Source organism: Sabethes cyaneus, chromosome 2 (assembly GCF_943734655.1).
Source record: "Sabethes cyaneus chromosome 2, idSabCyanKW18_F2, whole genome shotgun sequence".
Lineage (NCBI taxonomy): Eukaryota > Metazoa > Arthropoda > Insecta > Diptera > Culicidae > Sabethes > Sabethes cyaneus.
In genome coordinates, this window is record NC_071354.1 from 33895687 (window position 1) to 33912997 (window position 17311).

General features: G+C 39.3%; 1 protein-coding gene across 1 annotated transcript in view; it reads right to left on the bottom strand.

The window, feature by feature from the left end:
- Window positions 1-17311, bottom strand: part of LOC128734649 (tetraspanin-2A) — a 130242-nt gene that overhangs the window by 102810 nt on the left and 10121 nt on the right. The gene's annotated exons all lie outside the window — the stretch shown is intronic.

A 17311-nucleotide genomic window follows, 5' to 3' on the forward strand; every position in this document is an offset into this window, starting at 1 on the left:
CTTACGCTGATGAGTATCTGGAAAGTTGTGGCCTTTGGGAAGGTTATTCACATGACTGCCGCCTTAAAGATGGTATGGAAAATTTTGCAGAATTGTCTCACTACGTGGCGCTAGTGTACATTTAATCCGCTTAGGCAGGCTGTATCTCGCGCTGCTGGCTATCTAGCAAGTTACGGCCTTCGAGAAAGTTATTGCAGAATTGTCTCACTACGTGGCGCTAGTGTATATGTAATCTTTTTGTGAAGGCTGCAGTGAATACAAAATATATGTTAAAACCATGCAACCAATTCACATTCTAATAATAAGTTTAATAAAGCTTATACAAATTTGTAAAATAGTTTATGCCCTACTAGCACAGTTATTATAAACTAGTTATGGTAACCGATTAATGACTGATTTCAGTCATAAATAGGTTGCAGCAACCAGAAGTGAAAAAAGTGTGCTACTTGGGTGTCCTGGTCTGGAAATTTTTTTAAAGAGGGGGGCATGAAAAAGATAATAACATCAGACCTTCAATAACCAAACAAAAAAGAAAAAAACCAGTGTTTATTTTTCCATATATTAAAAATTAAATACAAAAATTTTGTACAGTACTTAAATTTTTGTTGAAACCTAACAAACCAAAATTTTTCGACTCATCCTGGTAAGCATCCTGGTAGAGATGAACCAGTTTGATAATGGTTCAACGGTAACCACGAAATAGTATCGTGATCTAATCATCTTTTGAAAATGGCAGTTTAGGTCCCTACAACTTTTTTACATGGAACGCATCAGCTCACCGGCGTGCTCAGAGGTGGGGCTCCACAATTGCAAATCAATGCTGACGTTTATGTTTATACTATTATGTTCAGCATGCTTTTTTTTTAGAAGAAACTCGTATATCACCCACAGTCCTCGCAAAAATAATCCATCGGGTTAGTCTACCATACTACTATCCGTAAGTGCTATTTCCTAAATGGCCAGAAAAATCCCACCGTCATTTGAATAATCTTCTCGAAGACCGCAACTTGGTATACAGTCAGCAGCGCGTGATACAGCCTGCTTAAGAAGATTACATATATGCTAGCGCCACGTAGTGAGGGAATTCTGTAATATTTTCCACCCCTTGGAGGTCTCAGTCATACGAATAACCTTCTCGAAGACCGCAGCTTGCTATATAGTCAGCAGCGCGATATACAGCCTTCATAAGAAGATTACATATATGCTAGCGCCACGTAGTGAGACAATTCTGCAATATTTTCCATCCCTTCTTGAAGGCGGCAGTTTTATGAATAACCTTCCCGAAGACCGCAACTTTTTAGATAGCCTGCAGGGCAAAAGACAGCCTGGTTAAGAATGTTACATATACACTAGCGCCACGTAGTGAGGCAATTCTGCAATATTTTTCATATCATCTTGAAGGTGGCAGTTTTATGAATAACCTTCCCGAAGACCGCAACTTTCCAGACAATCAGTAGCGCGAGATACAGCCTGCTTAAGAAGATTACATATATGCCAGCGCCACGTAGTGAGACAATTCTGCAATATTTTCCATCCCTTCTTGAAGGTCGCAGTCATATGAATAACCTTCTCGAAGACCGCAACTTGCTAGATAGTCAGCAGCGTGAGATACAGCCTGCATAAGAGGATTACATATACACTAGCGCCACGTAGTGAGTCAGTTCTGCGCTTTTTTCCATGCCATCTTGAAGGTGGCAGTCATTTGAGCAACCTTCCCGAAGGCCGCAACTTTCTAGATAGCCTGCAGCGCGAGATACAGCCTATACAAAAATATTACATATACGTTAGCGCCACGTTGTGAGACAATTCCGCAATACTATAATCCAATGAAAACCCGTTGATGTACTGAACAACTTTGTCGAAGACACCAACCGTCTATTAGGTCAGGATCACGAGTTATTCCATGTTGGAACCAATTAGGTCAATTCCCATATGCTACGTAGACTCCAATAAGGACGTTCGACCGCGTTAATGGAATCACTCGAGACCGTCCTTAATGGAAACGTCCTTATTCGAAACCGCCTTATTCGGGGGACTGCTGTAGATTATAAAGTTTATTCGAATTGTGTAAATGCTCAAAAAATGAGCAACAAAAATTTTGTTGACGCATTTACGCTTTTATTAAGCACTAAACAAAGGCATTCTTGAGGCATGGTTTGACGTAGGACTACGTATTACGGCAAAGCTTGGGATAGGGTGTCATTGCAAAAAATCATAAAATGCGAGCGTCGCTAAAATATGAAAGATTTTGAGCGCTAATAGCTTAGCGGTTTCCCGCTCGATTTTTTATATTTTTGCTCCAATCGATCGGAAAATCTTCTACGCATCCACACCAGTAAAGAAAACTATTGAATTTAACCCTCTAACGGGTAAGACCGTCTGTAGACGGCCTTCGCTTTTGGAGCTCCAGAGCCACATACGAAATTTGTCTTGAATGGACAATATGAAACATATGTTCAGAAAAGATTTCCTGACATTTTGATATTTATATCACAACATTCTGACCATGAGTTCAAAAGTTATCATCTTTCAAAAACAAGAAATATGAAAAATTCTGAAAAAAATTATGGTGCGATTATGCCCTTTCTTTACTTTTGAAAAAAAATGACATTTAGAACAAAATGTTCTACCTCAAATTTTTTCTATGAGTAGTTTACATACTTTTTTCAATTTTGTGAAATTTTTGAACTGAAAAAATATTTAGGTAGGGCGTTAGGCATGAAAAACTAAAAAGAGAAATTGGACTTTTTCATACCTGGCGGTTCTCCAGATAAATATTTTTTCATGAAAATCAACACTCGAGCTTCTTTTGAGTATACTTTCATGATAAAGCAGTCATTTGCTTGATCGCTTCATTTTTACTATGTTGCCCGTTAGAGGGTTAAGTGCGTACTATTGAAAAACTGTAAATAATGAAGTATTGTCCATCGAGAAAACCTCACTTCGTGATTGGTTGTTGGAAATGACGTCAGCATAGTTTTAACGAGTTTTCAGAAAAATAAGTAACAAAATCTACCCGTCCCAACAGGTCGAAGATTCTTTTTGACGATTGAACCTAGTCTAATTTGATAGCTGTGCTTGGGAAGTAAGCCATAACAAATGACAATGTCTCCTTGTTTCAACAAGTTTTCTTACGACCGTCATTAATCTTAGACCAATTTGATGTCTGTGTTAGAAAAGTGTGCCAGAAAAAAAGACAGAAGTTCCTTACCCCAATAGATAGTATATTCTTTACAGCGACACGATTAAACCTAGGCGGATTTGATATCTGTGTTGGAAAAGTGCGCTACAGCTGTATAGTGTTTGGTTATAATGTGATTCTGTAGGGATACGCATATTTTCCATTTCATTGGAAATGTAGTGAAAAGCTGTGCTATTGATAAAACGGGACTGAATTGGTAAAATCCTTTCAACGTGGGGGAACCATTGGTTATAAAAACAATCTTTAATTTCTGTGAGGTAGCAGGAAAGCAATAGTTTGTATTCTTGATTTTGTTAAATTGTTTCCAAATGCAGGTCCTTGGACTTAAACGTCTATCTAAGGCTTGATCTTCTTCTGTCGATACTTCGCAGCCGGCTGTTAGAGTACAGAACAATTACCAATCGACTCTATCTAGCAGCACTGCCCAGCCGAGATTCGAACACACGACAACTTGTTTTTTAGACCAGCATCATACCTCGAAGCTAATTGGGTGGTGCTCCGTATGGAGACGTATTGTATTTTGTTTTTATTGGTAAGGAAACTCATATTTACAGCAAAGAGGAACCAGAAATATCCGTTTTATTGTCACATTTAAATTACCATCCATCCCAAGGGAATCATTCTGATGTAGTTCGTTCGTCAAAATGCATGGTCAACACTTGCGTTTTCCTTGAATCAAAACATGCATATAACTATCCAAATGGAACCACTCCCGTTCCATTATCCTTTCCGTCCTGGGAGAAAGGAAACCACCAGCTAACTTTAACTATGAAACCAATTTGCATTTGATACAAAATCGCCGTTTTGAGGTTCTTCAAAAAAATGGGATCATCCTTAGCGTGAAGACCAAAAAGGTCGGTTCATTTTATCGCGTTCAAATCAGAACTCGTGAATCAAATTGCATCAATGATTTATTGGCGGTGGCAAAAATATTGTCACCCATTTGTCCAACAAACGCTGCGCGCGCTCGGCTTTGGCGCGTTGGATTTCCAACCGAACATGTCATCTGTTTTGTTTGGTCCCCAACACTGACAACGATGATGATGATGATGATGATGATGATGACGACGATGATGATGATAGGCATTTCCGCTACCACTGCTGCATATGTGTGCGGCATCGCGCATCAAGTCGCATTCTGCACAGCAGATGGTGATTTGCGACTGCATCAATTTCTGACATTTTGCACAGATGAGCAGAACTACGGTCTGGTTTCGGAACAAATGCAGTCGACGTGCATTAAGGCCGGCAGTATGAAAGACCCTGCTGCACCACTAGGTGCACACTACAAGGGACCGTACGGGGCTCAACCCAGACGGGGCGGAAAAATAACACTTTCAACCATGCAATATTCTGACATGTGTGCGGCTAGAAAAAGTGTTATTTATGAGCTTTTATTATACACAACAAAATGCAGCGATTCTGACGGTTCCCGCAATGCCGGTTCCCGGTCAGGGTAAAGTCGCGACAGCAAGTTACGGCTGTGTGCAGTGGAATGTGCCACTGCTACTATGTGTGCCAGATGGTCAGAGGTTTTTTGCTCCGATCCGGAAAGCGCTCGGAAATAAAAATTTAATTGAACGTTTTTCATATCAATCTGTGAACCTCTGCTCGAATTATATTTCCTTTCTATTGAGGAGATCTCCAGTATCGCAACATCTTTCCACTCAATGTTTGTAATAAAGTACACTTTCAAAATACATCATGTTTTGCTTAAAAATTACATAAAAAACAAAAGTATGCTATTCCTCCCCCTCAGATTCGCGCCACATCAGCATCAAGAGAGGAAAAATGCTGCAGCCCGTTGCGTCCTCCTCGTTGACTGCAGTCAGTCAACGACGTATGAAAAAGGGAAGAGCGACAATCTCATAAAACTGGGATATTCAATTTTCCGTTCTGCTGACTCAAGACATCAATTTGGTTCACTGTTTCTTTGTTTCTTTCTCTCTCTCTCTCTGTATCGCACATACACCCACACGAGCGTGCTCGACTAGCACAAGCACACAAACACTTAACAACGCCAACAAGTACAGAGACGTGAACAGCTAAGGATCACTGCCTGACTTGAGAGTTGGACCTCGACGTCGTACAGTTACGGGTTCCTTCGCATAGGACGGTGAATGTCTTCTCGCCCCTGAACAACAGGGTCATAGGTTGTACCGCCACGGAGCAACGTAGAACAAAACTCGTGACTGCTTGCTAAACGTTTTCCTTCAGTTGCAATCCACCCGCATCGCACAGTGCGAGTGAACTTCAACGATGCAATGGAAAATGGGACGAAGACACAAAGCAAAAAAAAAAAAATACCGAGAAGATGGAGAACAAGCATCGCATAAATGTATTTTCATTTTTTGATAGCTTTGGTTTTACGTTGCCGTAAAAGCTTGCTCGGTTGGTCGGGGGAGGATGGTGCGTACGTTTTTAATGGAGGGTAGGAGAAGATCCTTGCTGCTGATGCTGGTGCCGGTGGTGATGCTGTTGATGCCGATGCTTCACTTAAATCGCTTTCTTCTTCTCGACGATAATGTGACGACTCGGTCAGTAACCGCACGGAATGAGACCGAATCGGAATGTAGCGATGATATCGAGAACAGAAAATATGCAAGCGTCGATTCGATTCGTGCCAGTCATTCGAAGGTTACAATTGTTTGTGGGGGATTTTCGAGTGAACTGGATCAGTAGAGTGACTATTGCTGGCTGTAAACTATGACGAATCATTTTTTATGTCTTCATAAACATCTTAATCCAGAGCTGCGAAGAACTTAGGAAGGTTCACTGGTGGTGGAAAGAGGTTGATTCAGTCTGCACTAGTCAAAACTCAAGGGAAGGGTTATTTTCCCGGTGACTTCATAATGGAGGCGCTTGATGTTTGGTGTCAAAATCAGGACGGGCACTGTATTTTCTTATAGGTGTTAACTTACAGCACAACTCCTTCCTCTTAAAATTTGTTATCACTTTCGATATGTTATTGGGGAATAGGAACGTTTTTTGTACGGCTGCATATGTTTTAAGATGGCCTACTAAAAACAGCTGAAAATTATATCCGAAGGTGGACAACATGGAAATAGATAATGGATTCAGACAAACATGCCCTATATTGTTGTTTTTTTTTTTTTTTTTTTATTCGTCAAGCATTTGTAGACTACATACAATAATATTATTACAATGTTTACTTATATACTATACATTATTCCTATGGCTAAGTCGTAGTTTAATTTGGATTCTGGACATAGTGATGTCAATTCTTTCGCAATTTTGATTATAAAGGCGCATCATGTTATTGACTGGTCCATTTTTCGCATAATTGGTTTTATATGATTTTTCCATAAATATTTTTCTAGTTCTAAGGTTACGACTCGGCGCATAAAAGTTTAATTGAGCAAGCAAATCTGCGGACTGGATGCGTTGAGAAATAATGTCATTGATAAAGTAAAGCATTGCTTGTTCGCGACGTTCTTTAAGTGTTTGTATATGGATAAGCATGCAGCGCGCTTCATAAGATGGTAATGGAAATACTGTCCAGTTAAGTTTTCGAAGCGCGTATAGTAGAAATTGTTTCTGAACAGATTCAATGCGTCCTTCGTGTAACGCAGTCTGTGGGTGCCATACAATATTGCAATATTCCAGAATAGGTCTTACATATGTAATGTATAAAAGTTTTATTGTGTATGGGTCTTTGAAATTATGACTGAAGCGTTTGATAAAGCCCAGCATTCTATTTGCTTTGTTAATAATGGTATTGTAATGTTCTGTAAATGTTAGTTTTGAGTCTAAGATTACTCCTAGATCCCTTACAATTTTACATTTTGGTACAATATTGTTTCCTAAGTATATGTCAATAGAGGGAGTTTGAATTTTCCTGCTAAATGCTATTGAGTTACATTTTTTTACATTGAGGTTTAGTAAAGATTTGTTGCACCAAGTGTTGAATACATTGACTTCATTCTGAAATACTGCGACGTCATGGGCATTTTTTATTTCCATATATATTTTCATGTCGTCTGCATATACAAGTACTTTTGAGTGGTTAAGTATGTAGGAAATGTCATTTACGTGCAAAATGAAAAGAAGTGGCCCTAAGTGGGAACCTTGGGGAACCCCAGAGGTGACTTGAATAGGGTCCGAGAGGGCATTTTGAAAGCGAACAATTTGTTTACGTTCCGTTAAATATGATTGAAGCCATTTCAAGAGCTTCGGTTCTATTCCAATTTTGCCTAATTTGAAGATTAATAATGGTATGTCTATTCTGTCAAATGCCTTACTAAAGTCCGTGTAAATAGCTTCTACGTGGTTGCCACTGTCCATTGCATTAAGAGTAAAAGCTACAAATTCCAGAAGATTTGAGGCAGTAGAGCGGCCTTTAAAAAAGCCGTGTTGCTGACTTGTAATTTTGTGTTTTACTTGTTGAAAAATTTTTTCATTTATAATTGATTCAAATAGTTTAGGAATGCAAGAGATAATGGCAATTCCACGGTAGTTTCGGATGTCTGATTTTGTTCCTGATTTGAAGATAGGGACTAAATACGAAGATTTCCATATTTTCGGGAATTTTCCATTTTTCAGAGACATGTTAAATAGGCGTTGTAATGGTGTAGCAAGTTCTTCGGCCAGGTTTTTGAGAAATATGGGTGCTATTCCGTCAGGCCCCGGCCCTTTTGACGCATTCAAGCCTTTGAGTGCTTCAAATACGTCAATTTCTGATAGTTGAGAGACAGATATGTCGTTAGAAAATTCGGGGATAAATGAGAAATATTCTTGGTCGCGGTCTTCTTCAGTAAATGTTGTATATACTTCTTGAAAGAAATTTGCGAAAAGGTTGCAGATTTCATTAGTATTATTTCCAATAAGCCCGTCAAGTTTCATTTGGGATGGGAAATTACTACTTTTCAATTTAGTATTTACATAGTTAAAGAAATTTTTTGGGCATGATTTGACTTCATTTTCGACTTTACTATTATATTCTTCATACGCGATTTTAGTGGCCGAGTTGAGTTCTTCGCTAATATTGAGATAATTATTCAAGTTAATGGTATTGTTTTCATTTTTGAATTTTTTGTGTGCTTTTTGTTTTCTATTTTTAAGATTTTTTAGATGTGGGTTGAACCACACAGGCCATTTGCTATGTTTACTTCGTCTTCTTCTTTTCATTGGTACAGTTTCGTGTAAAAGGCACTTCAAGAAAAGGATGAATTTTTCTGTTTCATAGTCGACATTTCCTTCAGTACAAAACACATGTTTATAAAATTTGCTTTGTTATATTCCGGCACTTCTTCATATTCCAAGTCAGTAGGGTAAGAGCTATTGTGTGTGAAAATTGAGTATTCGATTGCTGTGTGAAATGCTTCATTCTTCCATAAGGGAGACAGTGAAGCATTTACAGCAAAGTCGTCTGTGCAGTTTGTAAAAAGTAAGTCCAAATAAACATTTTGACTATTTTTGACTGAATTTATTTGATGCAAGCCAAATTGTGAAATTTTGTCAAAAATGTAATGCAATGTTTCATTTTCGCCTACTACTGGAAGCAAAATGGATTCATTGTCAATGTCTACAATGAAGTCCACATTGCACTGATTGAAGTCGCCGTAAATATGTAGTTTTACTTCGGGTTCCATATTTGAAATAATGTCTTCTACTGCTTCGAAAAATAGTTCATAAGACTGTTTATTAGCATGTTCGGGAGGAAAGTACACGGCTGAAAAAATGTGTACTTCGCCGTATATGGTTGCTTTGGCCCATATATTTTCAAATTCGATGTGCTTTCTAGTAATTATTTCTTCCGAAGTAAAGTCAGAGCTATAGCTATAGCTTTATAGCTATGAGGACACCTCCTCCAGATTTTTTCTGACTTAAAGACAAATTACGGTCGTGCCGGAATACGTTAAATAGATTTCCAAAAATTTCTTCGCTTTTGACGCTTTCGTCCCAGCTACTTTCGGTTCCAAGAATGACTTTGAAAGAAGATGATATTACATTTTGATGAATTTCCTTCATTTTGGCTGGACTTTTCATGCGGTTGAAATTCTGGCAATACACAAGAATTTCAGCCGCATTCTGTTTTAGTGCAGAAGAAGTTTTTGGAAAATTATTACTACTTACATTTACGTTTACTAGCTCCAAAGAGCGCGTCGATAAAATTTCTTCTTCATTAGACTGGGCGTCGTCGTTTGGTGATTCAAATTCTTCCGTGTTGTGCGTCAATGGTAGAGAAAATTCGCGTTGTAAGATTTACGTGACGGTACAACGCTTGTCGAAAATTTATTGTTACTTTCGCGCAATTGCTGAAGGCGGTGAGTTCGTTCGCTTACTAAAAATTGTCTGTACGACTGCAAGTCAGCTTCTGCTTCCGGCGGTAAAAGTCCATATTCCTGGTAGACTTCTAGAAAGATGCGCTTTAGATGTTCGGGAGACGTCGGGAGTCCTTCGGATGCCAAAAGCATTCGAATGCTGGTTGATGTTAGTCCTTCTATACAGACTGACGGCTGCTGGTCTTTCATATATGCCAAGTACAGGCGGACGATTTTCATTATTTTTGGGTCGCGCAGTCTAGCTTTCAGAAAGCGTCCGTCGCCGTTTGTTGACTGCTGAGTGAGCCGGACTATAGGTGGACGCATTGGGTCGCATTCAAATAGACTGTCTTGAGGAGGTGCTGGAGCTGGGTGTGAGGTATTGTTATTGCTCTCGTTGTTATTTCCGTTTTCGTTCAGGGTGGTGTTAGTCTGGTTTTCGGTTCTATATGGATTAATTGTTTCGGCTTTTTGGAAATTTATGAATTTGGATGTTATGTCCGTTGTTGGTGGTCCAGAAAATTGAAGTTTTGCAGCTGCCAGCAGGTCCTTGTCCAGAGGTAATGCATAATTTTTTGGAAGCATTGGCTGATTGCTTTCGACAGTTCTATGGATATTGTTGTTGGTGTTGTCATAGTCGTTGCTACTGTAGATATTATTACTGACATTGCGGTGTTCGCTATTGTGCTGAGTGTAGTCGTTATTATTGTGATGATTGTGACGTGTGTTATTATTGATGTTGTCCGAATTTTTACGCTGTCGTCTACGTTGTTGTCTGCGTCTTCGCGCTGCAATTTCTGCCTGTTTTTCTTGAAAGCGGCGGGTTCGTTGCCTGGAATCAAAAGAACTCCAGTCAGCTTTCCAGATTTTTTTGCTGCCTACTATACGCCAGCCGGAATTTTGTGAAGGGTCATTTTTCGCGTCATTTACAGGTGCGGACGGATGCAGTGATCGTTCCATCTCTTCAGAAAGACTAAGGTGATTGACGGACACTGCTGTTGTATGCATTTTGGAGGTTTCAGCAGAGAGTACTTTTAGTTCGTCTAGTACTTCTTTTGCTGCAATACTACAATTGAGCTTACTAATTGACGAGGCTTCAATTGATGATTCAATTGCGTCAATTTTTGATTCAAGTGTAGCAAAAGCGTTTCCAAAATGCTTTTCCAAAAGTTTATTTGTGTGTCTTTGGATTTCTGCTACAATTGTGTCATTCACGTTTTCTGATATTTTTTCTTCGATACGATGGAATGATTCTGCCATTTTCGCGTTAAGCGGCTTAAAAAATTCGCTGTTAGCATTTCGTACGACGACCGAGAGGTGGTCGCTTACGTTTGCTGACAAAGAATGTTTTGATATACTGGCTAATGTGGTGGCTATTTGCTTATTTCCCACATGCCAATGTTGTTCAATGGCAGCCATTCGTTTTTCGATTTGTTCCACGGCGTATGCAGGACGCCGCGTGATATTTTGCAATTGTGTGATGATTCGATGTTGGCTTCCTGTCTGCTTGCTGATTATTTGCTTCAGCGAGTATTTTTCCGTGAAGTCTGGTGTGCATTCTGTACATAGTGGCAGGACGAAATTCCGTAAATCGTCCTCCCACTCACGTTTAGCACCAATACAAGCAGCATGAAAGCTGCGTCCGCATGTTCCATGACACTTCCAAAGATGACGTAGACTTAGTTTTCTGTAGGGTAAAGTGGTAGAGCAACGGTGTGTTTATTCCACGTTTTACCTTTGTTATACTATAACAAAGGTTTAAAAATTGGTCGAAAAACACGAAATTGATCCGAGGCCCGGAGGGCCAAGTCACATATACCAATCGATAGGGTTCGATGATTTGAGTAATGTGTGTGTGTGTGTGTGTGTGTGTGTGTGTGTGTGTGTGTGTGTGTGTGTGTGTGTGTGTGTGTGTGTGTGTGTGTGTGTGTGTGTGTGTTCTGTTAACTGTTTTCTGTTTTCTGTTTTCTGTTTTCTGTTTTCTGTTTTCTGTTTTCTGTTTTCTGTTTTCTGTTTTCTGTTTTCTGTTTTCTGTTTTCTGTTTTCTGTTTTCTGTTTTCTGTTTTCTGTTTACTGTTTTCTGTTTTCTGTTTTCTGTTTTCTGTTTTCTGTTTTCTGTTTTCTGTTTTCTGTTTTCTGTTTTCTGTTTTCTGTTTTCTGTTTTCTGTTTTCTGTTTTCTGTTTTCTGTTTTCTGTTTTCTGTTTTCTGTTTTCTGTTTTCTGTTTTCTGTTTTCTGTTTTCTGTTTTCTGTTTTCTGTTTTCTGTTTTCTGTTTTCTGTTTTCTGTTTTCTGTTTTCTGTTTTCTGTTTTCTGTTTTCTGTTTTCTGTTTTCTGTTTTCTGTTTTCTGTTTTCTGTTTTCTGTTTTCTGTTTTCTGTTTTCTGTTTTCTGTTTTCTGTTTTCTGTTTTCTGTTTTCTGTTTTCTGTTTTCTGTTTTCTGTTTTCTGTTTTCTGTTTTCTGTTTTCTGTTTTCTGTTTTCTGTTTTCTGTTTTCTGTTTTCTGTTTTCTGTTTTCTGTTTTCTGTTTTCTGTTTTCTGTTTTCTGTTTTCTGTTTTCTGTTTTCTGTTTTCTGTTTTCTGTTTTCTGTTTTCTGTTTTCTGTTTTCTGTTTTCTGTTTTCTGTTTTCTGTTTTCTGTTTTCTGTTTTCTGTTTTCTGTTTTCTGTTTTCTGTTTTCTGTTTTCTGTTTTCTGTTTTCCGTTTTCTGTTTTCTGTTTTTTTTTAATTTACCGACGGTGGGAACAAGTGACATAGAATAAAATTTAAAAACCATTCCAGCTAGTATTGTCACTTTATTACAAACTTTTCTCTTATTGAGCACTATTTAGCATATGTTTAAGTTTCTAAAGAATAATTTTATGCATTAATAGTGTAAACATTTCTGTACAATGTAAAATCATTCATATATTCCAAATCCATTTCAACAACCTACCGGAGTTTTTCAATTCAAAATCACTGGTATAAAAGCGCCTTCCATTTCTTACTTGAACAATATGTGTCTAAATTGAATCGCTGTATAAATACGCCGTCACAATTGAGCTATTTGCATCAATTTTGCATTCAGTCCCCATTATATGAGGAATGCGCGAGGAGATCGAACGGTACCACTGCTGCTGCTACTCACTGTACGGCCCACATCATCGCCCGGGCCCGATTTTCCTGCTGCAGCTGATACCTTCAAAGTGCGCCAGCGAAGCAATTTGAATAACTTTACTCGTCAAGTATCCGGCAACCGAAGCTTTACCGGGCAAAAGCAGCGAGGAATTTTTCAATATTTCCGACAACTCAATTTTGCCGCACATATCGCTGCATTCATCCTCGGTGCAGTGGTTCGTACATCACTGCACTGCACTGGTCGAACCGGCGGGGCCTGTGTGTATGTCGCTGTATACAGTAAGCTTCCGGTTTACGTTTTCCGGCGCGGAAAAGCCACGAAATATCGATAATATATTCGAATTACACCCTCTTTTAGATTAACTATTTTTTCGTAGAGATAAATCATGTTCACCATTACAAATATTACGAATATAATCGGACCTGGAACGCTACCCTGCGGCACTCTGAAAATAAATTTTGCAGTCTTCTATGTTTCAGTGCTTTTTCAATAACTGATCAGTAATCGTCACTCAAACAGCTCAGATGACTCCACTAGATAAATCGAAACAGCTTTTTTGCCCCGCTGCTGTTCGTCGACCAACGTCGCTTGCTCGGTTCAAGCAGCGATGTATTAAGATGAAATATTCATACAGCCAGCCATTCTTTGTTGTCAGTGTAGTCTAGTGATAGATCTCTCTATTAAGTATCGAAGACATCGATCTGCATCTCATCTCTGTTTGAAATGTATGAAACGGAATTCAAATTTACGATATCAATTTCCGCCGCGAAATCAAATATTTGCGCGATATTTGAAGCACGTTGTTGCTTCCTTCCTTCCTTCCTTCCAGTGCAGTGCAGTGCAGTAGATCTCTATTTCCGTTCCTGGCAAAAGTTTTCGATTCTCCGAGCTCACGAACAGAGAAGAACATCTTTCGTCAATCGAAATCGAAACAAAATCACGGAATTAGTCGAGTGGAATCAATTGGAAATCGCATTAGCACCAGAAACATAAATAAACATCCTCGAACACAGAAGAAAGTCGTAAACATCAGTTGTGATTAATTTTCTCCAATTCCCAGTTCGCATGTGGTGCGCGGTGGTGTGGCTGCTGCCGAGAATATCGTTTCTATGTTAAGAAAAGAAAAGCTTCTTTCATTTCGTTTATGAGCAATGTTTTATTGTTGGTGTATTTTCCTCGCTCTAGGAAGAACCAACTTCTTCTTCGCAAGAGTGACGCGAGTAAAAAAGCAAAACAAACACATTTTTACCAAACTCCCAACGAAAGGCGAATGATTTTCGTTTTGATTATTGTTATCCATTGGCTACACCCTGCATCGGTGCGTCGATTCCTCGGTTTCAACTAACTAGAGCACTGGAGGATTCCGGCTAGCTGCTGGGAATACTAACGTTTTTTTCTTTTACGACCGCGCAAAGATTTACGGCGTCAAAGGGCAACATTTTATGCCGTTGAATAAATCCATCAAACTCGAAACCGGCACCGCTCCGCTGCGTCGAGGAGTGAGTGAGTTAGGACTAGCTATACTAGCGGTAGATGGGGAAGAAAATTTTCTTGTCGGTTTCTAGCCCACCCCGGAAGAAGAGGGTATTTGTTGAGCTGGTGTTTTAAACAGGCGGAACTCATATAGGCACCGTGAAAGGAGGTGCCCTTGTCTATGTTCTAATATTTAGACATTCTTCTTCGAATATTTATCAAAGTAACCCTAGATTGCGGTTGCTAAAAATATGTTAAAGAATGCATGGTTTTTGTGGCTGCCATAGAAATTCTTAAGCATTAGGAAATGTATGTGTGCAAGTCTGTGTGCGTCTGTTTCGCAATACAGGGTGTTTAAATCAGAGCAATTAGTCGATGCTCTATCATAACATTGAAAGAGTATTTGAAAGTAATGTCAGATTAGGCCAACCAACGATACTTGTTATTATTTTTTACACCGAATATCTAGGCACGTTAACTCAAGTCTCATATAGGACACTTTGAACAAAGAAATTGGCAGAAAATAAAAAATGGTATTCTAGATTTTGAGATTTTGATAGAGCCATAAGCGAAGAGCAGGATGGAAAGGAAAACAGCGGAAAAATTAAAAATAACGCTAACACACCTCAATGTTACCAGTTCACTATTTTTGACAAACTCAGAGATTTGCAGAGCTTTAAATTTCAAGTCGCCAGGAACAGACTTTAATTTGACGAAATTTACCCAGGCCTACGTGGTTCGCCAATGTTTAATCTGACTTATTTTTCTAACCGAGACGCCTAATCCTGGTCATTAATAGTTGATGAAAACCAACAATGGTTATCCGTCGTTGGTGCTATGCCTCTAAGCAATTTGTGATCCGTGGTAACTTCTGAATAACAGACAAAACAGAAGTTTGATCACAGGTCGTGGTGGAATAATGGCCTGCCTATTGTTTCCGTTCGTCCCACTTAAACACGTAGTCCGAAAATATTCGCAAAGCTAACTTAACTTTATTATTCGTGCTCAACAACAATGGACACAAAACTGGACTACAATAGTCAACAGTGACTATACTATGCGTGGTCAACAACGATGGACACAACCTAGATTTCTTCTTCCGTTTACATTAACTTTTTGTTTTCCGGTAGGCTGTTAACCTAAGGTCCGTAGCCCGCTGACGGAGCTACCATTTTATGGTGAACGGGAGCCACTGTGCCCCTTTGTCTGTTAGCGTACCCCAGCCGGTACCATATGAAATTAGGGATAGGAGTTGGTGAACAGAGGTTGTGGAACGCACATATTCACCCTTCGATGGACACGACGGGTCATTGATAATGGAAAATTTCGGCCGCTTCAGTAATAAGGCAATAGACTGTTGACTGTATATACTTATATATGAAAATATCGAAGGTAAGAATAAAATCACGAATATAAAATAAATAACAAACTTCCCCCAACCCAACAAGTCGAAGATTCATTACGACGTTTAAACCTATACCATCTTGATATCTGTGCTTGTGTAGTACGCCAGAGTGCAAAACCACCCCTTTTCTTCAATCGGTTTAATCATTCGAACATTTAACCTAGTCCATGTTTGATGTCCTGAAAGTGAAACGTAATAGAAAAATGAGCGATCATTCCCTTTGGCAGATTGCATCCAAATACTGCAAGAATTTGTTTGGAACTCTTGTCTTGCACAGAAACAGGGCTGAAAGGATATTTGTGCATGTGACGTGACGTAGCAATTCTCAAAGCGAGAAAAATTAGCAACTGTCTTGATCGGGAATACTTTTTGAGCATTTCATTTGCTGCCTTGCGTCAGTTAATTGCAATTATTTACATAGTTTCAATTGTATTTCTAGTAAATATGCAAATAGCTGTAAAGTAGAGTAAAGTCGAAAAGAACTAGTAAGATGCAGAGAAAGTTAGCTAATTGATATTTTAACTGTCTGTGCACATGTTAATTGTAAGACAATTATACTTCAAATCAATCTATCATAATGAATGATGCTAAAGGGTATCCCACATCAAATTGCATCACGGAAAATTACGCTGTAGAAAATTACCCAGTAGGTGTTTTCTCTTGGAAATTTGAATAGTGGTAGTTTAGAGTGTATTATTTACACTGTATATTTATCGCTGTCAGTTAAATTTGAAAAAATGGCGTCACCCGAAAAGCAACGTCGCGAATTGATTTTGCGCAAGCACCTGGAAAATCCTCAACCATCTTATCGGGACATCGAAAAAAAAACTCGGAATCGTGCACTCAACTATGAGTCGACAGCTTCCAGCACAAGATCGATGTTCCGGAGGAAATAAGGAAGTAGAAAATTACAAAGTTTGGCAAGAAATACATGATTTGGTAAGCGATCTGCGCATGCGGCAAACGGAGTGCGCCGTTCGTGACTACCGGGACCAAGGTTGCCAACAGGTTTTCCCGAAAATCTTGCGAACACGAATAAAAGTGTCTGGCAAAAATCTTGTGGTAAATTTGGCCGATGGGGGGCGTTTTCTTGAAAAAGTCTTGCTCTTTTTGCTCACCGGAGATGTAAAATTTTGTTCAAAATTAGAAACGATGACCTTTTTGCAAAACGGTGGATCGATAATCAGGCAAAAACCTGGCATATTGCCAAATATCTGGAAGATTTTGAGCTTTGTCTGTTTGTCTGGCAAGCAATCAAAAATCTAGCAAAATCCATCTGGCATACTGGCAATCGTGACCGGGACTGTAAACGGACAGATCTACTTCAAGGAATGTCTACAGAAGCGTCTGCTTCCTCTGTTGAAGCAACACGAGGGCCCTACGAACTTCTGGTCGGATCTAGCTTCGTGACACTATTCAAAGGATGCCCTGGGGTGGTACGTAGCCAACGGGGTTACTTTCGTACCCAAGGACATGAACCCCCCCCCCCCCCAGCGCACCGGAACTAAGGTTTATTGAAAAATACTGCCCTATTAAGAAGCAGGCACTACGGAAGCATCCCAAGGAGGTCAAATCAGAGGAATACATGAACAAAAGTGGGTTTTCGTACAGAAGACACTGCATCCAGATGTTGTACACAACCTTATGTGTGGAGTTAAGCGTAAGGTGCTATCGTACGGTTATGGTATTGAAGTTAAATGAAATAATATGCCAAAAGATTACTAATGGGTTATAGTTTATTGTCTGTACGATTGAAAAAGATCGGTCAACTAAGTAATTTCCTACAGTATTTTTCCGTGATGCAATTTGCTGTGGGACACCCTTTATCATCAA